Genomic DNA, 11015 nt, shown 5'->3' with positions numbered 1-11015 from the left:
GTATTAAAGTCTAGGAAAGGAAAAAGATTTTCACAAAGATCACAGTTTTTTACTGATATGACCAAAGTGAGAAAGAAAATAGATCCTCATTAAGCAAAAGTACAACTTGCATGAGATTCTGTGCAGTGTAAGAGAATCATTCTGGTTTTTGTTAAGCCTGCTTCTTGTCTTCAAACAGTATCTTCCCTGGAGCACAGCCAAACCAGCAAGGATTATGGTGGGTACATCAGTGTGTACATCTGAAAGGACTGGCAGACAATAGAGATTGTTTGCCCCTCGGAAATTTTTAATCCTTCCTTCGAAACCTATAAATTCTGCTGCATATCCCTCCACTTTTATTCTTACCATCAGGATGCTTTATGTGTGCAAACAATCCTTGATAGATGTTTAGCTTAGAGCTGAACTCAACATTTGAGTCCCTTACTTGTATGAGATGCTATACGATTCAGGAGAAAATGAAAAGACAAAACAAATCTAATTTCCTCTCCATTCCTCTCAAAAGATCTCAAACGCCTTTCAAGTTTTCTTGTATCTTAAAGTAGTGTTTCTTTCACCCCAGAATATCTCTCTGGACTAAAACTGTTTAGTTATTAAACCGTGAACTTTAAAGTTAAATTTTAGATCCGGGAAAAATATGCTGTGTACCCAGACCATCCAGGGGACAGTTAAATGGGAGGAATCGAATTTCTTAAGTTTAGAGGTGCAGTTTATATTCTGTAGCATGAGATCGTGTATGTCATGTTGTATGACGGTGGGGCTATCTGAGGTGGCGTGGGAGGTGAAGTAGAAAGTCCCTTCCCTTGTCGTTGCCTCTGACGAGGTTCTGCAAGCACCCTAGTGTCTAAAGGCGTCGGGACACTCAGTTCATTGTGTCAAGAAAAGAAACCTCACCGCTCTGTGCACGATCGTGTGAATGAATATTCAGCACCTCCAACTCAGATTCACGGCTAATGATCTAGATTCTGAATTTTCAAGGGCCGATTGTGTGGCCTCCTTCTTGCATGCTGCCTTTCTTTTTTTAGTAGTTTCATTATTTGTTCACACCTCCAGGAGAAGAAGTGGAGAAAGAAGATGAAACATAAATTCATCAACTTTTTTCAACTACATCCTCATTGCCAAACTTCTCTGGTTCCAAGAGGGCTTGTGGGAGAGCACAGAACAGTTGGGGGAGCAATCTTTTGCTGTGCCAACAAAAATGTAACACAGGGCACACTTCCTCACATCAGGACCAACTGAATCCTCTTCAAACAGAAAGACAGCATCCGAAGTTAATATTTGACTATGGCACTGAAAGAAAAAAAAAAAAAAAAGTCTGGCTAAACCCAGGATCCAACCACCTGAAGGTTTCAATTACCCAAGTGCTGACCTGAGCAGAGAGACCGCAGCACCGTGTGTGTGTGTGTGTGTGTGTGTGTGTGTGCGTGCACGTGCGTGTGTGTGTGACACATACAGAGTGTACACAGCTGAAAACGGATTGGCTCTGTTGCCTCCTTCCACAGGTAGCCTTAAACTAAGAGGCATGAGATTTAGTTTTTTCTTGATGACTTTCATATAGATTGCTGGCACCATTTGGTAAGGCCTCTTAGGAGGCATTTGGAACTAAGGCCATACACAGGACAGCCAGTGTTTCTGATGCCGTTACGGGTACAGTCATGAGAAACTGAAAATACGCCCATGCCGAGCTTTTGTTTATTGGTGATGGTTTGAGGAATACAGAGCCCACAAGCAAAATTGTGAAGTCGAGGGGACTTCTCTTGACACAGGCCTGCCTCTCTTTTGAATCCTCCTGTGTCCTGATGGTACCACCCCTCACCCCCACCCCCGTCATAGTGCCTGGCTCCTGTCCCCAGCAAAACAGGGGAGGACAATCCATCAGGACGAGTGAGACCCAGTCCATAAGTGACAAGCTTAATCTCGTCCACGCCTTCGCATTACCCTCAGTATAAAAGTGCAGACCTCTCAACCTGACTCCCTTGCTGCCCGCTCCGCCCTCCCCTTCTCTTCTCCGTCCGTCTCCAGCCACACAAGGGTCCTTTCCTTCCACAAGCTCTGCTCCCTTCTTGCTGCTGGGCCTTTGAACACTCTGTTCTCCACGCCGGGAACACTCTCCTTCCCGCTCCCCCAGCCATCTCCCAGGAAGCCGGCCTTGACCCTGCAGCCTTGCTCAGCTCTGCCCCTCAAGCCCTTTCCTAGATTACCCGTGCTTCTCCTTTGAAAGTCCCCATGTCAGGGTTGGTCTTTCATGTCATGTTGTGTTCCCACCTCAGTTGTCAGCCTGTGAGTGTCTGAGCTCTTACGTGTGTACTGCTGCAGTCCCAGCACAGAGCATGGCCCACACCAAGGGCCAAATAAATATCTGCCGTGCTCTTAACTACACTTTATTGTTTCCCATGTGTTAGGGATACCTATTGCCCTGACCACGTCAATTTCTGCAGAAGTCCTCTTTCTTAGTCCCTCCTCAATGCGCATCAAAGCATGTGACCTTGCATTTCATGGCGTAAAGTAATTGGACAACTGCTAAATAGCTGACACAGGAGATTTGATCCATAGGCCAACAGTGAACTGAGACTTGGGGCCTTGTTCAAATGACAATATGGGCCAATCAGATTCCTCTCCGGAAAGTCTGGAATTGGGATATGAGCATTAGTCCCGTCATTCGTGGATGTCAGAGATAGCCAGTCCTGATATACATGATATATAGAGAATTGGATGGGGCCGTGTGGGGTCTTGTATGGCTACTAAAGTAGAGAGCTGGTTGAAGCAGAAGAGCAGAACATATAGTCAGAAACAGACGTGAGAGAGACCAGGTGTCATTTAAGACTGAGAGAGACCAACTCCAGCTCCTGATTTTTCTAGCTCCCAGTTTCTGGGATTTCTGTTCCTTGTAACCAAAGGATTTGTGATTAGAACCCATTGCCTCAAGATTTCTAGGCCCCAAGGACCCCAGTTAGCCCTTCCAGGTGAACCCAAGAGGAAAAACAAGCAACACCTGTTGCCTCCCCTCTTTGATGGGAGGGGAAGCAACAGGTGGTGCTGATCCCTGGGGGGCTTCTGTTACCTCCACAGTCCCTCCCCGGGGATGACCCTGCCTGAGTACCCACATGGCAGCATGACTGCTCAAAGCTGAGCACCTCTAATGACTGGGGATGCAAGCAAAGGTGCCCAGTGGTACAGCTTTGATCTGAGTGTTCAGAGCCATGTAGCAACCAACCCCATATGCCAGGGTTTCACGAGTAGAGGCTGGAATAGCAAGCCAGTTAAAAGTGAAGTTCTGGTATTCAGTAATGCCAAAGATTCACTGAGAGACAGAAAGGAATAATACTTATATAATGATGGCATTGAAATAACGTTTTATGTTTCACGAAACCCTTTTACTTAAACCATCTCATTGGATTCTTGCAGCAATCCTCTATTCGGTCACTGAGCTTTGCTAATTTTATATTCTGAACTTCCTTTGATTCTGTCTCCCTCTGTTCTTATATTCTTACTTCCTTAAGAATAAAGTTCAATGTGAAGAGCCTTGCAAAGTCACACTAAGAATTTTGGACTTTATTCTTAAGGTAATGTAAAGCTCTGGCCAAGATTTGAGCAGGACAGTAATGTGTTTAGATTTATATTTTGAATGCATCACGGGGCTGCAGTGTGGATAATGGACTAATGGAGGGGAAGAATGGCTGCCGCAAGCACCCAGCAGAGAGACACCGGTGGCTTGGACGAGGTAGAGAACTGGGTATGAGGGCGGAAAGAAATGTGCCCAAGGTGGGGATGGTGTTTCCATGATAGAGGATTAAGTGACGTCCAAAGAATATCTAAATCACACAACTTCCATTACTTTTGAAGGAATATCTACTTTTATTCTGATGATTTTATGGGTGTATACATATGTCCAAGCTTATTAAATTGTACATTTAAAATATGTGCAAATTATTATATGTCAGTCAAACCTCAATAAAGCTGTTAAAAATGGAAAAAAAAATACATGTGGTCAGTATTTGTGGTCTAAGTAGAACCTGAAGAAAAATCAATGTTTAACCAAGATAGTATTTGAAGATCAGGTGTGTAAATAAGTTAGTGAAGATGCCCTGGAGTGTGAGTTTGACCTTCAAATGTCTAACATTTTTTTGTGGCCACTGTGAGGAAGTTTCCTGATTTATTTTTACTTCATCTTTACTAGGTTGTAAACAAGGTGTATTTATTTTCTTGGTGATCAATGAAACCCTGCCCATTTCCTCCCTAGGGTACTTTTAACCATGAGAGTTCTGCCTTCCATGTTTTAGGATGTTCCATTAAAATTTATGAACTTAATACAGAAATCATATGTGTCACATATTTCATTTGAGTTTTTGATAGTTGCAAATGAAAGTTTCCTTATCTACCAGTTTTATGATATTAAATAAATCTCCACTTCATCATTCATCCTTGAAGGCACTATTTAAGCTTAATTATCCACATACATGGGCCACAGTCAACATAATAACAAAAAGAAATAAGAAAAATGATCAGGGCAGTATATTTTAATGTACTGGGATTTAGCTTCCACATTTCTTGAAACATAAGATTTGAAGGTATAATGGCTAGTCCATCAATCCTTAAAATAGCTTTTTAAGAAAAATAGTATGAAGACAATGCTCAGAATGGGAGAAAATATTTGCAAACAAAGCAACTGACAAAGGATTAATCTCCAAAATATACAAACAGCTCATGCAGCTCAATATCAAAAAACAAACAACCTAATTCAAAAAAAATGGGTGGAAGACCTAAATAGATATTTGTCCAAAGAAGACATACACATAGCCAACAAACACATGAAAAGATGCTCAACATCACTAATTATTAGAGAAATGCAAATCAAAACTACAATGAGAAGAAGAAGAAGAATAAGGAGAAGAAGGAGGAGAAGGAGAAGAAGAGGAAGAAGAAGGAGAAGGAGAAGAAAAAGAGGAAGAAGAAGGAGAAGAGGAAGAAGAAGGAGGAGGAGAGGGAGAAGGGAGAAGGGGAAGAGGGAGAAGGAGAGGAGGACAAAGAGGAGGAGGAGGAGGAGGGGGAGGGGGAGGGGAGGGGGAGGGGAGGGGAGGGGGAGGGGGAGAAGAAGAAGGAGAAGAAGAAGGAGGAGGAGGAGGAGGAGGGGAAGGAGGGGAGGAGGAGAAGGAGAAGAAGTAGAAGAAGGAGAAGAAGAAGGAGAAGAAGGAGGAGGAGGAGGAGAAGGAGAAGAAAAGAATAAGGATATAAGAGTAAAGAGGAAGGGAAGGAGTCATCAGCATACAAAGGAGATCAACAAATATCTGGACATTGGGAAGAGGAAGGGAGCATGTTGACAGGAGAAGCATCCCTGATTATCCCCCAAAAGAAGGGTTCCAGAGTCAGCATTCTCAGGAGAGCCCTAGGGAGGCTCTGGGCTCTGAATCTTCAGGAATAGAAGGCAAAGCTCAGAGGAGGACCTGAAAACTGGGGACCTAATGAAAAATCTCTTTAGAGAACAGCTGCATTCATCATCCCTATCTCCACCTCCACTCTTCAATGCAGAACTGCACCCTTACACACCACCCTGACATTTACCCCCATGCTCTTTTCTAAAGAAATGAAATAAATTGAGATTCCTAGTTAGCAGGTCATGCCCCAGAGTAAAGTTTCCCCAGTTCTGGAAATTAGAAGTCACCTGCCAGTCATTATATCATATCCCTTTGTCTAAGCATGAACAGGCAACCAAGGATCACAGAATGTGTAAATAAAATCAACAGCACAAAACAGAAGGATCAAAATGAACAGCCCTCAAAAAGAACAGGGAGAATTGGAGAAACAGAAGAGGACTAGTTAAAATTTTTCATCAGTATCCTAGGCTATCAATGAAGATATTGCATCCATAAAATAAGAATTGGAAGCTACCAAAATAGCAGATGGGAACAAGAGGTCAGATGATTCAGAGAGAAAATGAGAGAGATCTCTGTAAAGGTAGTAGATTTCTTATAACTAATGATTAAAAATCAGGATATTTTTGAGTATATGCGGAAAGCACATTTGCCTTTTAGGCTGGAAACATTCTCCAAACCTTCAGCTGTTCAGTGACAGTTCAATCAATAAACAGACACAATGTAGGAAGAATAACTTGATACAGGACAAAAATGCTATCAGCTTTGACAATGTGAAATATACACTGTCAGAAATAGGGAAGCAGAAGAGAAGGATAAAGATTGAGGTAAGGCTAAGAAAGTTGTACCTTCTTTCATAGGGTAGAGTCATGAGACTGTCTAAAAAGGTAATGGAGTAAAAGAGGGAAAAGAGGTAGTGGGGGAGCAAGTAGAGCCCTAATTATCTTATTTATATTTAAAATACTATATTAGCATCTAATTAGGGATAATACAATATACTGAGCTATAGCCCCATCTTTCACAGCAGGGACCTTTTAGATACTGCCTAACATTTCCAATCAAAGTAGGGGCGTAACCCTGTTATTTAGAGTTCTGATGGGAACTACCCCTGGAACTGGAAACAGCAACGGATAAGAGCAGATATTTACCTCTGGAGAGTGGGAGTGATAAGACCAGGAGATATTTTGCCCACAACAATCCTTCTGGAATATTTGGATTTTTTACCATGTTCTTGAATTATTTTCACACATATTAAAAAAATTCTAAAGTGTGTGTATAGACTTCACACTGAAATAAGAAGGATCTATTGCCCATCAAATATTATGAGTGACTCATGGGATCTGGGGCAATTTCACATACTTTATCTTATTTGATCTATAACTAGTGAGGAAGGAGGTGCTGCTTTCTTGTAGCAGGGAGAAACCAAGACTTGGTACATTTAGTTGGCTCCCCCCATGCACCGAGGTGATAAGTGGCAGAGGTAAAGCCTGAGCTGAAGTCCTCTGATGCCACCTTCAATATTCTTTCTTCTGTACCAGTGGTCCTCAAACGTTTGGTTTCCGCATTCCTTTATACTTTTTTTTTTTGCAATATTCCTAAGATTTATATTTACCAAATTTTAAAATCAAATATATAATATAAAATTAGGATGAAAACATTTAAGTGTATATGCTCAATGTAAATTAGATCTATGAAATCATATACTAGGGTGTAAACTCATGTATTAAACCTGAATATGAAACAATGACAAACTAGTGTCATGGCATAATCAGTATAGAACCTTGCTGACTTTTCTTTTTTTTTAAAATTTTTTTAACATCTTTATTGGAGTATAATTGCTTTACAATGGTGTGTTAGTTTCTTCTGCATAACAAAGTGAATCAGCTATACATATACATATATCCCCATATCTTCTCCCTCTTGCGTCTCCCTCCCACCCTCCGTATCCCACCCCTCTAGGTGGTCACAAAGCAAGGAGTTGATCTCCCTGTGCTATGTGGCTGCTTCCCACTAGCTGCTTCCCACTGTATATATGGGGGGGGGGGACATATATACACTACCAAATGTAAAATAGATAGCTAGTGGGAAGCAGCTATCCCAGCACAGGATGCCAGGCGGGCCCTGTCTGTACCTGCCTTGCTGGGAAGCCACAGTTCTACCGTGGGTCTCCCCTCCCCACTGACCCCGTAGACCCCTTCTGTGGGAGTGGGGTGAGGTGGGGCTGGTGGGGCCCCATCCAGTCAGGGGTCCCCTCTCAGGCAAGGAGAGTTCTTACATGCAGGGGCTGTGCAGCCTGAGCGTCAGGGAGAGGAAGCCACCGTCCTGTTGTCTCTGCTAGCCTGGAGGTAGCTGCTGCCTCCTCTGTGAACTTGGGTCACCGTGATTGATTGATTGTGAATAAAGGTGATTTCGTACCAGCAAAAAAAAAAAAAAAAAAAGAAACAGTGGCTGCTTCCCACTAGCTGCTTCCCACTGTATATATGTCCAAGCCACTCTCTCACTTCGTCCCAGCTTACCCTTCCCCCTCCCCGTGTCCTCAAGTCTATTCTCTACGTCTGAGTCTTTATTCCTGTCCTGTCCCTAGGTTCATCACCTTTTTTTTTTTAGATTCCATATATATGTGTTAACATACAGTATTTGCTTTTCTCTTTCTGACTTAACTTCACTCAGTATGACAGACTCTAGGTCCATCCACCTCACTACAAATAACTCAGTTTCGTTTCTTTTTATGGCTGAGTAATATTCCATTGTATATATGTGCCACATCTTCTTTATCCATTCATCTGTTGATGGATACTTAGGTTGCTTCCATGTCCTGGCTACTGTAAATAGAGCTGCAATGAACATTGTGGTAAATGACTCTTTTTGAAGTATAGTTTTCTCAGGGTATATGCCCAGTAGTGGGATTGCTGGGTCATATGGTAGTTCTATTTTTAGTTTTTTAAGGAACCTCCATACTGATCTCCATAGTGGCTGTATCAGTTTACATTCCCACCAACAGTGCAAGAGGGTTCCCTTTTCTCCACACCCTCTCCAGCATTTACTGTTTGTAGATTTTTTGATGATGGCCATTCTGACTGGTGTGAGGTGATATCTCATTGTAGTTTTGATTTGTATTTCTCTAATGATTAGTGATGTTGAGCATCCTTTCATGCATTTGTTGGCAATTTGTAAATCTTCTTTGGAGAAATGTCTGTTTAGGTCTTCTGCCCATTTTTGGATTGGGTTTTTTGGTTTTTGATATTGAGCTGCATGAGCTGCTTGTAAATTTTGGAAATTAATCCTTTGCCAGTTTCTTCCTTTGCAAATATTTTCTCCCATTCTGAGGGTTGTCTTCTAGTCTCGTTTATGGTTTCCTTTGCTGTGCAAAAGCTTTTAAGTTTCATTAGGTCCCATTTGTTTATTTTTGTTTTTATTTCCATTTCTCTAGGAGGTGGGTCAAAAAGGACCTTGCTGCGATATATGTCATAGAGTGTTCTGCCTATGTTTTCCTCTAAGAGTTCTATAGTGTCCTTCCTTACATTTAGGTCTTTAATCCATCTTGAGTTTGTTTTTGTGTATGGCATTAGGGAGTGTTCTAATTTCATTCTTTTACATGTAGCTGTCCAGTTTTCCCAGCACCACTTATTGAAGAGGCTGTCTTTTCTCCATTGTATATTCTTGCCTCCTTTATCAAAAAATAAGGTGACCATAGGTGCGTGGGTTTATCTCTGGGCTTTCTATCCTTTTCCATTGATCTATATTTCTGTTTTTGTGCCAGTACCATACTGTCTTGATTACTGTAGCTTTGTAGTAGAGTCTGAAGTCAGGGAGCCTGATTCCTCCAGCTCTGTTTTTTTTCTCAAGATTGTTTTGGCTATTTGGGGTCTTTTGTGTTTCCATACAAATTGTGAATTTTTTTGTTCTAGTTCTGTGAAAAATGCCATTGGTGATTTAATAGGGATTGCATTGAATCTGTAGATTGCTTTGGGTAGTATAGTCATTTTCACAAGGTTGATTCTTCCAATCCAAGAACACGGTATATCTCTCCATCTGTTGGTATCATCTTTAATTTCTTTCATCAGTGTCTTATTGTTTTCTGCATACAGGTCTTTTACCACCTTAGGTAGGTTTATTCCTATGTATTTTATTCTTCTTGTTGCAATGGTAAATGAGAGTGTTTCCTGAATTTCTCTTTCAGATTTTTCATCATTAGTCTATAGGAATGCAAGAGATTTCTGTGCATTAATTTTGTATCCTGTTACTTTACCAAATTCATTGATTAGCTCTAGTAGTTTTCTGGTAGCATCTTTAGGATTCTCTTTGTATAGTATCATGTCATCTGCAAACAGTGACAGCTTTACTTCTTCTTTTCTGATTTGGATTTCTTTTATATCTTTTTCTTCTCTGGTTGCTGTGGCTAAAACTTCCAAAACTATATTGAATAACAGTGGTGAGAGTGGGACAGCCTTGTCTTGTTCCTGATTTTAGAGGAAATGGTTTCAGTTTTTCACCATTGAGAACGATGTTGGCTGTGGCTTTGTCATATATGGCCTTTATTATGTTGAGGTAAGTTCCCTCTATGCCTACTTTCTGGAGAGTTTTTATCATAATGGGTGTTGAATTTTGTCGAAAGTTTTTTCTGCATCTATTGAGATGATCATATGGTTTTCTCCTTCAATTTGTTAATATGGTGTATCACGTTGATAGATTTCCATGTATTGTAGAATCCTTGCATTCCTGGGATAAACCCCACTTGAACTTTATACTCTTAAAAATTATTAAGAAGCCCAAAGACATTTTGTTTAAGTGGATCACACCTATTGATGTTTACTGTATTAAAAGTTCAAACTCAGATCTTTTAAAATATTTATTTATTAATCCATTTAAAAACAAAATAAACACCCATATAGTAACATATATATTTTAATAAATATAACTATAATTTCCAAAACAAAACATAGTCAAAATGGGGACATGTTTTTAAATATTTGTAAATCTCTGGATTTATGGAAGACAGCTGGGTTCTCATCACTGCTCTGCACTCACTGTGTTGTGATAGCACGCATCAAGTAGCTTCTGGGAAGACTCCACTGTACAGATAAAAAGGGCAAATAATGTCTTAGTATAATTAAGAAAATAGTTTTGAGTTTATAACACCCCTGAAAAGGCTTCATGGACTTCCAGGACCTCCAGACTCTACTTGGGATTCCACTTTTTCAGGAAGTTTTCCTTGGTCTCCCCAGGAAGAATTCAATCAGCTTCAGTGTTGTTCCCACAGTTCATCCCTTGAGCCTCAAGTTAGTCCTAATGTTTGTATAATAGTTGTTGACAAATCCACATCCTTTACTAAGCTGTGAACTCATCTCTGGTTCGGTCCCCACTCAGTGCCTAATACAGGGAGATATAGTAGGAAATAATCACTGTGGGATAAATAAATAAACGAAGCCCAACACAATGTACCAAAATACCACAATAGTATGAGCTAGAGTGTCCCGGTAGAGAAGTAGGGCAACCAAGCTAGAATACAGTGGCATTGTTAAGAAGAGCTAGCAAGTTAAATGAATGGGTTTGATTTGCATCTCTGCCACTTACTAGCTGTCTGACTTTTGAGCAAGATAGTACATCTCAGTTTCCTCATCTGTAAAATAAGGATAAAAATAATTCCGA

At 40.8% G+C, this 11015-nt stretch overlaps 1 long non-coding RNA gene across 2 annotated transcripts in view; it reads right to left on the bottom strand.

Annotated features, from left to right (window-relative positions):
- Positions 1–8761: 8761 nt before the first annotated feature.
- LOC309609997 overlaps positions 8762–11015 on the bottom strand; it is a 63070-nt gene continuing 60816 nt past the window's right edge. For both annotated transcript variants that reach the window (XR_014233685.1, XR_014233686.1), the window contains exon 2: positions 8762–10736. This is a non-coding gene — a long non-coding RNA (uncharacterized lncRNA). The remainder of the gene's footprint in view (positions 10737–11015) is intronic.

This window comes from Balaenoptera borealis (assembly GCF_965194805.1).
Source record: "Balaenoptera borealis genome assembly, chromosome: 13".
Lineage (NCBI taxonomy): Eukaryota > Metazoa > Chordata > Mammalia > Artiodactyla > Balaenopteridae > Balaenoptera > Balaenoptera borealis.
This window is presented reverse-complemented; position numbering and strand designations above follow the sequence as displayed.